Source organism: Nicotiana tabacum, chromosome 11 (assembly GCF_000715075.1).
Source record: "Nicotiana tabacum cultivar K326 chromosome 11, ASM71507v2, whole genome shotgun sequence".
Classification (NCBI taxonomy): domain Eukaryota; kingdom Viridiplantae; phylum Streptophyta; class Magnoliopsida; order Solanales; family Solanaceae; genus Nicotiana; species Nicotiana tabacum.
The window spans coordinates 4275230-4290215 of NC_134090.1; positions in this window are offsets into that span (position 1 = coordinate 4275230).

The window sequence follows — 14986 nt, forward strand, 5'->3', positions numbered from 1 at the left end:
TTCATTAAATTCCAAGGATTCTCCAATTTATCAATTAGCTTCGCAAGCTGAAATAAGCTATTAAGGTATCGTGTGATTATTATTATTAAGCACGATTTCTGCCGAGGTCGTACGACCCAATCCAGAGTTTCGTGTACACTGTCGAGGGACGTGCGGCGCGATCCATAAATGCATCTATCCTGCCGAGGCGTTTGGCCCGCTCCACAAGAAAGGAAGACATTTTCTTATGTACCTTCGGAAAGAGAGTATATTCATTGCAAGATAAATTCGGGAGGAAGAGCAATTTCTCTTAAAAATTAATTAATTTAAATAGAAATTCAAACATATGAGATTTCCATCCTTTAATACTTTATCTAACAATTCACAACATATATATAAATATATCAAATAATTTAATTAAGTAAAGACTATAATTTACACAAGTAATTCATACTTTTGAGTCCTAAACTACCCGGACTTTAGCATTAATAGTAGCTACACATGGACTCTCGTCACCTCGTGCGTACGTAGCCCCCACAATTAGCAATAATTATTTAATTTTTAATCACCTATGAGGAAATTTCTCCCTCACAAGATTAGACAAGAGACTTACCTCGTCTTGCTCCAATTTAATCCACTAGAAGGCCTTTTTCACGATTATCCAACTCTGTTTAGCTCGAATCTAGCCAAACTAATTCGATACAATCACTAAAATTATTGGAATCAATTCTATAAGGAAATACTACATTTTCAATAAAAATTCTGAAATTAATTAAAAATTCGTCCGTGGGGCCCACATCTCGAAATCCGACGAAAGTTACAAAATATGAACACCCGCTCAACCACGAGTCTACCCATACCAAAATCACTAAATTTCGATAACAATTCGGCCCTCAAATCCTCAAATCTATCCAAGAGGGTTTTCAAACTTTTCCAACTCAATTCACTAATTAAATGATAAAAATAGTGATGGATTCGAGTAATTTAATCAATATTGAGTTATGAACACTTACCCCGTTGTTTTCTCTGAAAAGCTCCCAAAAATCGCCTAAATCCGAGCTCCAAATCGTTAAAAATGGATCCATTTTCAGAACATAAACTCTCTGCTTAGTGATTTTTTCTACGCGATCGCGAACTTCCACACGCGATCGTGTAGCGCAAATTTTTCTGCCCAAACATTAACCCCACGCGATCGCATCAAGTCCCACGCGATCGCGATGCACCAGGTTCCGACTCTACGCGATCGCATCCCTTTTCACGCGATCGCGTAGCACAACGCGTGGCCCAACTTCCTCTCAAATTTTCCCTACGCGATCGCAAACAATGACACGCGATCACGATACACACACTGGCCAATCCTACGCGATTGCGGACGTGTCCACGCGATCGTAGTGAACAAATCCCCAGCTGCCCAAATTAACCCTACGCGATCGCAACCCCATTCACGCGATCGCGTAGAACAAATCCACCTCTGCCTAAATTACTCAACGCGATCGCACACCAACTTACGTGATCGCGTATAAGGATACCAGAAGAAAATACCAGCAGTTATCGGCAATGTTCCAAATGCTAAAAGTGATCCGTTAGTCGTCCGAAACTCACCCGAGCCCCTCGGGACCTCGACCAATTATACCAACAAGTCCCAAACACATCAAACGAACTTAGTCGAACCCTCAAATCACACCAAACAACGCTAAAACCATGAATCATCCCCCAATTCAAGTTTAATGAAACTTAAGATTTTCAACTTCTACATTATGTATCGAAACCTATCAATCCAAGTCCGATTGACCTCAAATTTTTGCACACAAGTCATAAATGACATAACAGAGCTATGTAAATTTTCGGAACTGGATTCCGACCCTGATATCAAAAAGTCAACTCGCCGATCAAACTTCCAAACTTAAATTCCTATTTTTGCCATTTCAAGCCTAATTTAACTACGGACTTCCAAATAAAATTTCGAACACGATCCTAAGTCCAAAATCACAATACAGAGCTGTTTGAATCGTCAAAATTCTATTCAGGGGTCGTTTTCTCAAAAATATTGACCGAAGTCAAACTTGGCCTCTTAAAGCCAACTTAAGGAACCAAGTGTTCCGATTTCAACCCAAACACTTCCAAATACCGAACCAACCATCCCCGCAAGTCATAAATCATTAAAAGCACATACGGAAAGTTTTATTTTAGGGAACAGGGTTCTAAAAGTTAAAATGACCGGTTGGGTCATTACATTATGTCTATTAGGAGGTTATAGAGGGTTTAAGACATTATTATTATGAGACCCTGTAAGTTTACATCGTTGATACCGTTAGATATTATGTTAGTATGATATTTTCTTTCGAGTGGAGTATTTTAGTAAAAGTTTTATAAGTATAATTTTGGATAGTTACCATTATTACTATTTTCGAATATGGTAAATTATACACATAATATGAGAAAGTTTATAAATGAGATTTTCTTTATTGTAAAGATAGAAATTTTTTTTTTCACAAGAAAATAAGGTTATTTTTTTACCATTTTAAGAATTAAGCGTACGAGAATTTTTACTCTTTATATGAGATTAGGAAAATTATAAGTTGAAAAAATATATATATTTTTACATGAATATTTTAATAAAATAATAATGTATGTATTGATTTTATATGGTACCATAATTTATTAATATTATAATATTTTAATAGTAATATTTTAAATAATTTGAGATAATTCTTAATTATACGAATAATTGGTAATTATTTAAAATATTTTGGATAAGAACATCACGTAGCAGATTTTTGCCTTAGAAAAATTATGACTCATGCATTCATTAAAATAGGTGGAATGATCAAAATGGGACTTTGAAAAAAGAGACAGCTGGCGGCAGTGTTTAAAAGGAGACATAGGAGTTATTTTCCTTCCATTCACTTTTAAATTAAGGGACATCTTTTGAAGAAGCGAGATATTGTATTTTCTTGTGTGATCAGCGAAAACTAAAAGTAGAGTCGTATCTATCTGCGGATTTCAACAACAGCGAGTCATAAAATATTAAGATACTATTCGTAATGACGGAGCTAGTAGCTAACAAGTTCGTATGAGCATTCGAGGTTAGATATTTATGAAAAGGATTTACTAATCGTAGTCAGCAAAAGAGTGGATTGAAGTATGTTAAGGTTAATCCTTCTTTCTTTAGCAGTTAAGAATGTCTATGTTATTCATTACAGTAAAGTTATATTCAAGCATGTTTAAGTATGTATCTAGTTCCCTATTGAGGTATTATAATAAAGATATTAATGTTTTTAATATAGTGATACATGCACCTTCATGCATTTACCATTATGCTACGGCTGGTTGGGCGGTTACGCAGTTACCACCGGTTGGGCAGTTATGTATCATTATTTACCACCGGTTGGTATTATATGCATCATGCATTTACCACCGAGCTACGGCCGGTCGGGCAGTCATGCATTTACCACTGAGCTACGGCCGGTTGGGCAGTTACACATTTACCACCGAGCTACGGCCGGTTGGGCAGTCATGCATTTACCACTGAGCTACGGCCGGTTGGGCAGTTACACATTTACCACCGAGTTATAGCCGGTCGGGCAGTCATGCATTTACCACCGCGCTACGGCTGGTCGGGCAGTTACCACTGATCAGTTGGGCAGTCATGCATCATACGATATGGATAATAGTCTCAAAGAGAAGCATTGTATATATATGAGTATAATAAGTATGCATATACGGTGGCACTTCAGAGATTCAGATTGATTCTTATATGTCTTTAATTAATGTTGACTTATTGTTATGTTTCAGTTTTGCCTTACATACTCCGTACATTATTCGTACTGACATCCTTTTGTTGGGGACGCTACATTCATGCCTGCAGGTATAGATAATTAGTTTGACGAGCCCTCATAGTAGACTAGATTGGCATTCAGCAAAAGATCGGTAAGACTCCACCTCATCCGTAGTGCAGCCGAGTCTATGAGTCATCGTGTCAGAGTTTTTCTACAGACTTATGGGTAGGTCGGTACCCTGTTCCATTTGATGTCACATAATCTTAGAGGCTTTGTAGACAAATGTTCATTTTGTACAGTATGTCAGAGGCCTTGACGGCCCATATGTATTCATGTTTTAAGAAAAATGGTTCGGTGATACAGTGTTTTTCCACTTACAGTTGTACATTATGAGTTGTGGCTATGTTGTCCCATGATAGTTACAAAAGGAATGAGTTCAGCCAAGTCGGCTTATGTATGTTCTAGTTTTGGCCGAATGATCATGAGTTACAGAGTGGTTCGCTCGGGCCAGCACGACACAGGGTGCCAACCACGCCTCTCCAGGTTCGGGACGTGACAAAGTGGTATCAGAGCGGGTCGTGTCCTAGGAAGTCTACAAAGACGTGCCTAGTAGTGTCTCACTTATGGGTGTGTTGCGCGCCACATTTATAATTGAGAGGCTATAGGGAATTTAGGAAATGTTACCCTTCTTTTGTTTCCAGATCGTGCCATAGAGCTAAGTTGTAAGAAGTCAGTATAAAGTTTTCAACGAATTTTGTATGCACTAGAGGTGCTATCACAATAAATATTTAAGGTGTAGATGTAATTTCTACTTATGTGGAAGGGAAGTTATGAAAGAAACAGAAGATACGATACAAGATTGAAAGGTAAGTAAGGTAAAGGTGAAGAAGATACGAGATACTCAAGTACAAAAGGTTGTGAATAGTCCAGATCTCAAATAGAGGTTGGGTTTTAGTTTAGTATACAGGGGAGACCCTAGCGAAAGTTTTAAAAATCTCTAAGAGTTAACATTCGAGGACGAATGTTTCTAAAGGGAAGAAGGATGTTACATCCCGTACCTTAGCATTAGGACGTGCCGTAGTAAATCCACATGTGTTCGAAGGGATTATCTATTAGGAGGTTAAAGAGGGTTTAAGACATTATTATTATGAGACCTTTGTAATTTACAACGTTGATACCGTTAGATATTATGTTAGTGTGGTATTTTTTTTTGAAGTGGAGTATTTTAATAAAAGTTTTATAAGTATAATTTTGGATAGTTACCATTATTACTATTTTCGAATATGGTAAATTATATACATAATTTGAGAAAGTTTATAAATGAGATTTTCTTTATTGTAAAGATAGATTTTTTTTTCTCACAAGAAAAGAAGGTTATCTTTTTACCATTTTAAGAATTAAGCGTACGAGAATTTTTACTCTTTATATGAGATTAGAAAAATTATAAGTTGAGAAAATATATGTATTTTTACATGAATGTTTTAATGAAATAACAATGTATGTATTGATTTTATATGGTACCATAATTTATTAATATTTTAATAATAATATTTTAAATAATTTAAAATAATTTTTAATTATACGGATAATTGGTAATTATCTAAAATATTTTGGATAAGAACATCACGTGACAGATTTTTGCCTTAGAAAAATTATGACTCATGCATTCATTAAAATAGGTGGAATTATCAAAATGGGACTTTGAAAAAAGGGACAACTGGCGGAGTGTTTAAAAGGAGACATAGGAGTTATTTTCAAAATGGAGACATAGGAGTTATTTTCCTTCCATTCACTTTTAAAGGAGAGAGATATTGTATTTTGAAGGAGAGAGATATTGTATTTTCTTGTGTAATCAGCGAAAACTAAGAGCAGAGTCGTATCTATCTGCGGATTTCAACAACAGCAAATCACAAAATATTAAGATACTATTCGTGATGACGGAGCTATAGTAGCTAACGAGTTCGTATGAGCATTCGAGGTTAGGTGTTTATGAAAAGGATTTACTAGTCGTAGTTATCAAAAGAGTGAATTGAGTTATGTTAAGGCTAATCTTTCTTTCTTTTGGCATGATTCAAGTAATGATACGTAAAAGTAATGTTATTGCATACATGGTTCTACTCTTAGCAGTTAAGGATGTAAATGTTATTCATTACGGTAAAGTATTCAAGCATGTCTAAGTATATATCTAGTTCCCTATTGAGGTATTTGATAAAGATGTTAATATTTTTAATATAGTGATACATGCATCTTCATGCATTTACCACCGTGCTACGGCCGGTTGGGCAGTTACGCAGTTACCATCAGTTGGACAGTTATGTATCATTATTTATCACCGGTTGGGCAGTCATGCATATTCATTTACCACCGAGTTACGGCCGATCGGGTAGTCATGCATTTACCACCGAGCTATGGTCGGTTGGGCAGTTACACATTTACCACCGAGTTACGGCCGGTTAGGCAGTCATGCATTTACCACCGCGCTACGGCCGGTCGGACAGTTACCACTGATCAGTTGGGCAGTCATGCATCATACGATATGGATAATAGTCTCAAAGAGAAGTATTATATATATAGGAGTATGCATATATGGTGGCACTTCAGAGATTCAGATTGATTCTTATATGTCTTTAATTAATGTTGACTTATTGTTATGTTTCATTTCTGCCTTACTTACTCCGTACATTATTCGTATTGACGTCCTTTTGTTGGGGACGCTGCATTCATGCCTGCAGGTATAGATAATCAGTTTGACGAGCCCTCATAGTAGACGAGATTGACATTCAGCAAAGTATCGGTAAGACTCTACCTCATTCATAGTACAGCCGAGTCTATGAGTCATCGTGTCAGAGTTTTTCTACAGACTTATAGGTAGGCCGGTACCCTGACCCATTTGATGTCACCTAATCTTAGAGGCTTTGTAGATAGAGGTTCATTTTGTACAGTATGTCAGATGCCTTGACGGTCCAAATATATTCATGTTTTAAGAAAAATGGTTCGGTGATACAGTATTTTCCCACTTACAGTTGTACATTATGAGTTGTGGATATGTTGGCCCATGATAGTTACAAAAGGAATGAGTTCAGCCAACTCGGCCTATGTATATTCTAGTTTTGGCCAAATGATCATGAGGTACAGAGTGGTTCGCTCGGGCCAGCACGACATCGGGTGCCATCCACGCCTCCCCAAGTTCGGGGAGTGACAAGTTCGTAGATACACTATTTGATAATCTCATATCAAATTTAGAAACCATTAGAAAGTATTAACGCTTTATCTTTGATACCGGATATTGTCTTCATCACGAGAATAAAATAAAATTTTATTTGACAATGTTGAACCATCAATCATAACTTTGTTTGATCTCCTTGAATCTAGATCTTGGGATCACCGGTAAGTTAGGAAGAGTTACCGCCATGATGACTTGTCCTCGACCATAGTCTTATTTTCTTTGATGATTTATCAACCGCCTCTCTAGTTAGGCTTTTTATAAGCTGATCAAATACATTATACGTAGTCAATTGTGATAATCCTACTAGAAAATAATTGTCCAATGGTATTATATATTCGTTTTATATGACGAGATTTCCTGTTATACATAACGCTTACCCTTCCTATTGCTGCTTGACTATCACAATGCATGCATATAGGAGCCACTAGTTTGGGCCAAAATAAAAAATTATCTAAGAAATTTCGGAGCCATTCAGCTTCTTCACCAACCTTGTCTAAAGCTATAAACTCATACTTCATTGTAGAGCGAGCGATGCATGTCTGTTTGGACGATTTTTAAGATACTGCTCCTCTAACAATATTAAAAATGTACCCGGTTGTGAATTTAGTTTTTGCTGATTCGATGTCCAATGTACATCACTATGTCCTTCAATTATCGCGGGGTACTTATTGTAGTGCAAAGCATAATTTGGGTGTGCTTTAAATACTTCAAAACTCATTTTATTTCTATCTAATGAGTTTGGTCGGAATTACTTGTGTAACGATTCAGTTTACTTACCACACAAGCTATGTCAAATTCTGTACAATTCATGATGTACAAAACTTCTTAACACTCGAGTGTAGTACAACTGAGACTTGCTCCGACCTAGATTCTTTGTAAGATGACATTTACTTTAATCAGAGTCGGCAACTTTGAAATCTAAATACTAGAATTTTTCAAGTACCATTTTAACGTAATGAGATTGAGAAAATTCTAGACCTTGAGGAATCCTATGAATTTTAATTTCTAAAATTAAATCAGCAATTGCTGACACATAAAAGTATCCGTCAAATCCGGAACAAACTTTCACATTCCACCACCAAATGAACCAAGCGCCCTTCAAGCATAAATTCTCACATTATCGTTAGTACCAAATCCCCATACTTGGTTCCAACCTTTAATATATCAAACTTGCTAGCAAGAATATGCTTAGTAGCATTTATTTCGACAATGTCTTTATTCATTATTAATATATCATCAACATATAAACTAATAATGACTATGTAATTTGGAGTGTTCTTAATGTAGACAAATTTATCACACTCATTAATCTTAAACCCATTTGATTACATTATTTGGTCAAATTTTGCTTGCCACTGGTGGGGTTCTTGTCTTCGTTCGGTATACCTTCTTTTCTTTTCCAAGAACTACAAACCCTTCAGGTTGTTCCATGTAAATTTCTTCCTCCAAATCTCCATTTAAAAATATTATTTTAACATCCACATGATGTATTTGAAGACTGTACAAGGCTGCCGACACCATTAACACTCGAATGGATGTAATCCTCGTTATCGATGAGTATGCGTCAAAATAATTAAGACCTTCTCGTTGTCTAAATATTTTGACAACAAGTCTTTCTTATATTTAAATAGTGTCATCATCTTTCATTTTCCTCTTGAAAATCCATTTGGAACCTAAAGGTTTGATTCCTAGAGGAAGATCAATCAATTCCCAAGTATATTTGTTTAATATGAATTCTATTTCATTATTGACTAATTCTTTCCAATATTGTTCTTTTAAACATTTGAAACTCATTTTCCAACAAGAATGTCAGAAAATCTAGTTCAAAGGTAGTATTCTCCTTTGGCGTTTACTATGTCTTGAATTTTTCTCATTAAGTGTACTTTCCTTTGTTTCTTCCCGGGGTCACTTAGATTTCTTAATCGGCGACTCACATTCTTTTTTATACAAGTAAATATTTTTAAAGAATTCAGTATCATCTGATTCTATCGCCGTATTAATATGAATATCAGGATTTTCTGATTTATGAAGCAAAAAATGATAGGTCTTACTATTGGTTGCATATCCTATGAAAACACAATCAATGATTTTCAATCCAACTTTTATCCTTTTGGATTTAGAAATTTGCACTTAACATATTTTAATATATTTTAAGTTGGGCTTTCTTCTTTTCTATTTTTCCTATGGAATTGATTGCGTTTTGCTATTGTCATGACCCGAAATCCCACCTTAAGGATCGTGATGACACCTAGTCTCCAAACTAGGTAAGCTAGGCACTTAACATTATTTAAAAAATAAAAGCACGATATAACGAAAACAGAGTTTAACATTAATACAAAAATATGAGTAATACATGCCCAAGCAACAATACTCAATATAACTTCCCAGAACTAGGTGGTATAGTGTCATAAGCTCTAACTGAATACACGAGATTATCTAAAAAATATAGTACTATCTGAAGTACATAAACAATATAAATGAAACAAGAGGATGACTCCGACGCCTGCGGTCGGATCATGCAGGGATATCTTGAAGTCTCCGGTGGATGAATTGCCTCATTGCCGATCAGTCCGGTTCGAAGATCCTGGATCTGCACAAAAATATGCAGAAGCGTAGTATGAGTACACAACAATCGGTACCCAGTAAGTATCAAGGCTAACCTCGGTGGAGTATTGACGAGGTACAAGTCGTTTGATCCTCACTAGAAAAATAACCTGTATAATGAATAAATCAAAGAAAACTGATAATTAAAATATGACTGAAAACAGTAATCACAACCCCCTTTAGAATATGTACTAACAACTCAAGGTAGTAAAACCCACATTTGATTACGAAACATCAAATAGAGATAAGGCATGTGATGAAATGTAAAATAAAGTCATTAACTCAGGTAAGTGCAAAACGTAAGCTTTCAAAAATAATTATGAGAATAAAATATCAGCCCCATCTCAACACAATCACAAAAACAAGAAGACACCTCGAAATATAACATAACATTAGCAAAATTCCACCCTTATTACGCTGCATGTGCACATAAAATGATAAGTCACCCTTATTTCATCACATGCACATATAGCCACCCTTATTTCTCCACGTGGGCAACCCGAGATAACGCCACCCTTATTTCACCCCACGTGCACAATAATAGACACAATCGCACTATAAAAGTCTCATGCTAACACCCCCAATCTATCAACTCAACATGTCCACAAGTGCCTTGATACCACGAAACAACAATACCAAGTGCCACAATATCATAACAATGATACCAAGTCATATCGAGATATAATCTCATTACTTCGGACAATGGCGCACAAGGACATAGCAAATATTCATAACAACGGAGGGGTGTTCAATTAAATAAAACTTAATTATGGCTAAATCAACGTTTTGATCATGATCAAGTAGTCGTAAAGTGATTTCAACATGTTTCATATAAAGTTCACTATCACATAAAGGCATATTAACAACTTACGGTCTAATCCAGTCAAAATCACACATAGTACCCGCATACACGCTCGTCACCTCATGTACACGTTACTTTTCACATCATGGAAGCAAACAAAATAGGGCTAGAACCTAAGGGGTATTTTCCACCATAAGGTTAGGCAATATACTTACCTTAAACAAGCTAAATCAGTCCACTAATATGCCCTTCCCGCGCAAATCAACCTCCGGACGGCTCAAATCTAGCCAAAATAACTTATATCATAAATAAAATCCATAGAAAACGATTCCTAATAATAAAGCTTCGATCTTTAACTTAAATAAAAAAGTCAACTTAAAACGTCAACCCCGAGATTGCACCCCGAAACCCAACAAAACTCACAAATTCCGAACACCTATTCCGATATGGGTCCAACCATACCAACATCATCAAATTCCGACCTCAAATCGACCGTCAAATCATCAATTTATATTTTAGAAAAGTTTTTACTAAAATCCCCAATTTCCTCAATTTGATTCATCAAATAATCACTAAATTCAAGGTTGAAATCATGAAATATAAATAAATCCGAGTTAAAAATACTTACCCCAATTTGAATCGTGAAAATACAATTCAAAATCGCCCAAAACCGAGCTCTCTAACTCAAAATATTATAAAATAACAAAAGCCCTAGAAATAGAGTATTAAATAGTTCCGCCCGGACATACACATCGCGATCGCGGAAAAACCTTCGTGATCGCGAAGAACAAACTCACCCAACTGCCAAATCATTCTTCGCGAATGCGACATACCAGTAGCGAAAGTGATACCCAAACTCACAGTATCTACGCGAACGAGGCCTAGCCCAGGCGATCACGAAGAACAAACGCGTGCCACCCCAGCCAGACCTTCCTTCTATGCGAACACGATTCCCCACTCACGATCGGGAAGACTCGGCCTCCCTAAGCTCCACAAACGCGTCCCACACTACATGAGCGCGAAGGGAAAAACCCACCTGCCACCAGATAACCTTACGCGATCATGACTTCCTTTTCGCGATCGCGAAGAAGGAAACCAGACATCAGCTAATAACAATCCAAAACAAGAGGAAATGGTCTGAAACTCATCTCAAACATACCCGAGGCCCCCGGGATCCCGTCCAATCACATCAACCAATTCCAAAACACATCTCGGACCTACTCGAGGCCTCAAATCACACATAACAATATCAAAACTACAAATCACATCTCAATTCAAGCCTAATGAACTAATGGACTTTCAACTTCTAAAACTCATACCGAATCATGTCAAATCAACTCAGAATGAACTCAAAATTTCCATGCAATTCCTAAATGACATAACGGACCTATGCCAGTTTTCGAAACTACAATTCGAAACCGGTATCAAAAAGTCAATTATCGGTCAAACATATCAACCTTCCAAACCTTCAACCTTCCAACTTTCGCCAAAACCATCAAATCAATCTACGGACCTCCAAATCTACATCTGGACACACGCCTAAGTCCAAAATTACCTTAAGAAAGCTATGGAACCATCAAAATACCATTCCGGAGTCATCTACATAAAAGTCAAACTCTTACAACTTAAGCCTCCAACTAAGGGACTAAGTGTCCCAAATCAATCCAAAACTATCCCGAAATCACAACAATCAACCCCGCAAATCACATAACCATAAATGCATATATTTAAAGTGTCACGACCCAAATCGATGGGTCATGACGAGTGCCCGGGTCCTACCTGTCGAACACCCCTAAACACGTGTCTAAGATATAAACATGAATTAAGGGTAGGTCATAATTAACATCTGTCAATAAACTGCTGAACCACGTGTCATACCTCTTTTTTCCCGAGGGGATAGGGGATAGGGAGTTTTTTCAATTTAAGTGACATTATTCGAAATAGGATTATTTATTTATTCAGAGTCTCCACTTGGAATAATTTATGGTGTCCCAAGTTACCGATTTATTTTAGAATCCCAAATCGAGAAAAATTGACTCTTATTTATGGTCTGCGAACACAGAAGATCGGGTAAGAAATTCTGTTAACTCGAGAGAAGGTGTGAGGCACTCCCGAGTTTCGTGGTTTTAGCACAGTCGCTCAACTATTAATAATTGGCATAATACATGTTTTAAACCTATATGTGCATTTTTATTCCTTTTACCGCTTTTATTACATTACTGTATTTTAAACTTTTATGGAATTAATATGAGACGAGTTACGTTGTCGTACGCTCGTTGTTTATACACATCGCAAATCGCATCACGTGAAACGCACCCGCAATCTACAACGTGTTTAATTTTATTTATTTTTGTTTGAAGTTGTGGTCGAGTCACGTGAAACGCACACTCGAATTGGGGATTACGTATCTTGACCATGCCACGAGAACCGTACCCACAATCACAATGATTTATTATTAATCGCGCCTAAAGCAAGCTACGATGTTCGAATATTATTCAATTACTAATTTTGAGATTATTGTAAGGTCATGGGGTATGTAATTATTTGTGGAAGAATTGAATTTATTATTTATAGAAAAGTGGGCTAGTTTAGAGAAAGATGGGCTAGCTATGTTATTTATTACTTTGGGTATGATGAGACTAAATCTTTTGGCCCAAAATCTTTTCTTCTCCAACAGCCAAAAAAAAAAAAAATTCCTTAGAAACAAATCATGGCCCAAGCAAATTATCCAACACATTATCCCATATTCTGTACATTTTTTAAATAAAACTAATGACACCACAATCTCATGAAACAAGCCAAATTACAGTAATTCAATAGACCCTTTATCCGGTTAAATCAGCTCAAAACAAAACTTTGCAACTCTAAAATTAACATCATGGTCCAATAAACATATGAACGAGGAAACAATCAGATTCAAATGATCCAAATATCAATAGAGTGAACTGCTACTTCATGCTACCCAATAATCACACCAATAGTCAATAGACAAGAAGTTAAATGGATAATTATAATCAGTGAAGAAAGGGAAATAACGGACCTTTGATATAAATTAACAGAGATAAAATTACAAGAGCACTAAACAATTTGACGAGTATTGACTGGAGCTTTCACCGGCCACGAAACCTCGAACAACAAATCGCGACTTGCAACCCCGATCGACCTTGCAAGACCGGTGATTTACTGGCTTGTTTTTTGCTAGGTTTAAGGCTAGTTTTTTTTTTTGGAGGGGGGGGGTGATTTTGCTGGATTTTTTGAAAGAAAGACGAAGAAAGAATGACACGAGTAGAAATTTTCTTATCCTAGAAGAAGAAAATAAATTTCCCTGAATTCCTTCCTCCCTATTTCTTTTCTCTTTCTCTCCTCCCTCTTTTTTTCTTCTCTCTTTTCCTCTATTTATAGAAAAAAATTTCGGAATTTTCAGATTTTTTTTATTTTTTATTTTTTATTTTTAATTAAAAAGAATTTCCACTTCTCATTTTTCTTATTTTTTTTAAAAAATAAATTCCCCACTTTCCTTTAATTTTATTTTTTAATTTCTTACTTTTTTTACTTTTATTATATTTAAATTCCCACTTTTATACTATTCTTTTTTTATTTTCCACTTATTTTACTTTTATTTTTTTATTTCCCTCTTATTTTAATTGTTTTTAAAAAGAAATTTCAGCAACCCTTACTTTTATTTTTTTAATTCCAACCTTCTTTTACTTTTCATTTTTTTAAATTTTCACATTATTTTACTTTTATTGTTTTAATATTTCACTTTCTTTTACTTTTTATTAAACAATTTCCACCTACTTTTACTTTTACTTTTTAATTTTATATTTCTACTTTTCCTATTTTTTAATTCTCATCCGAAATTTGTTTTAAAAAAAATTAATAATACTAATTAATTTTAGGGTTTTAATTCATTTTATTTAAAAATAAAGTTAAAAATAATAATAAAAATAATACTAATAGTAATAACTGACCTTTTAAATTATTATTAATTTCTACTAACAAAGCTAAAAAATATATATTAAATTTATGAAAATATTTACATAGTAGAAGGTGATAAAAGTTCAAATATAGTAAAAAATTAGGTGCTCACAGCTGCCCCTCTTTGCTTGGAAACATGAAGAGTTTTCAGGCAAAGACTAAGTGAGCCACGTGACTAATTTTTGACCAAACCATTATTCAAAAGGAAAAGAAATAAAAGATAAGGTGCAACCGAGTCCTGGTTTTGGACAACCTACATATCCCGGGTTATAGGAGAATCATGTCGCGTGTAGTTCAAGAAGAATGGTGGAATGATGAGCTGAGGAGTCGAGTGAGGTTTCGTCGAGGCTCCGGTCCGCGGTCCTGCTATTATATCAAAATAAAAAAGAAACTAGACAAGCCTATCAATTATGAGTTACAAGATTCCTATTTATGAGTCTTCAGAAACTTGATCTTGAGTTTTGACTGGTTCTTCATGCAGATTCTGATCTAAACCTTGATGCTCGCTAGCTGTAAGTTCTAGTTCATTGTTCTATAGCTTCTTCTAATTAAAACGGGACTCCAATGCCTGTGACTTCAGTCATGTCCTAGCATTCCACATCTTTTCAATTGCTTTTG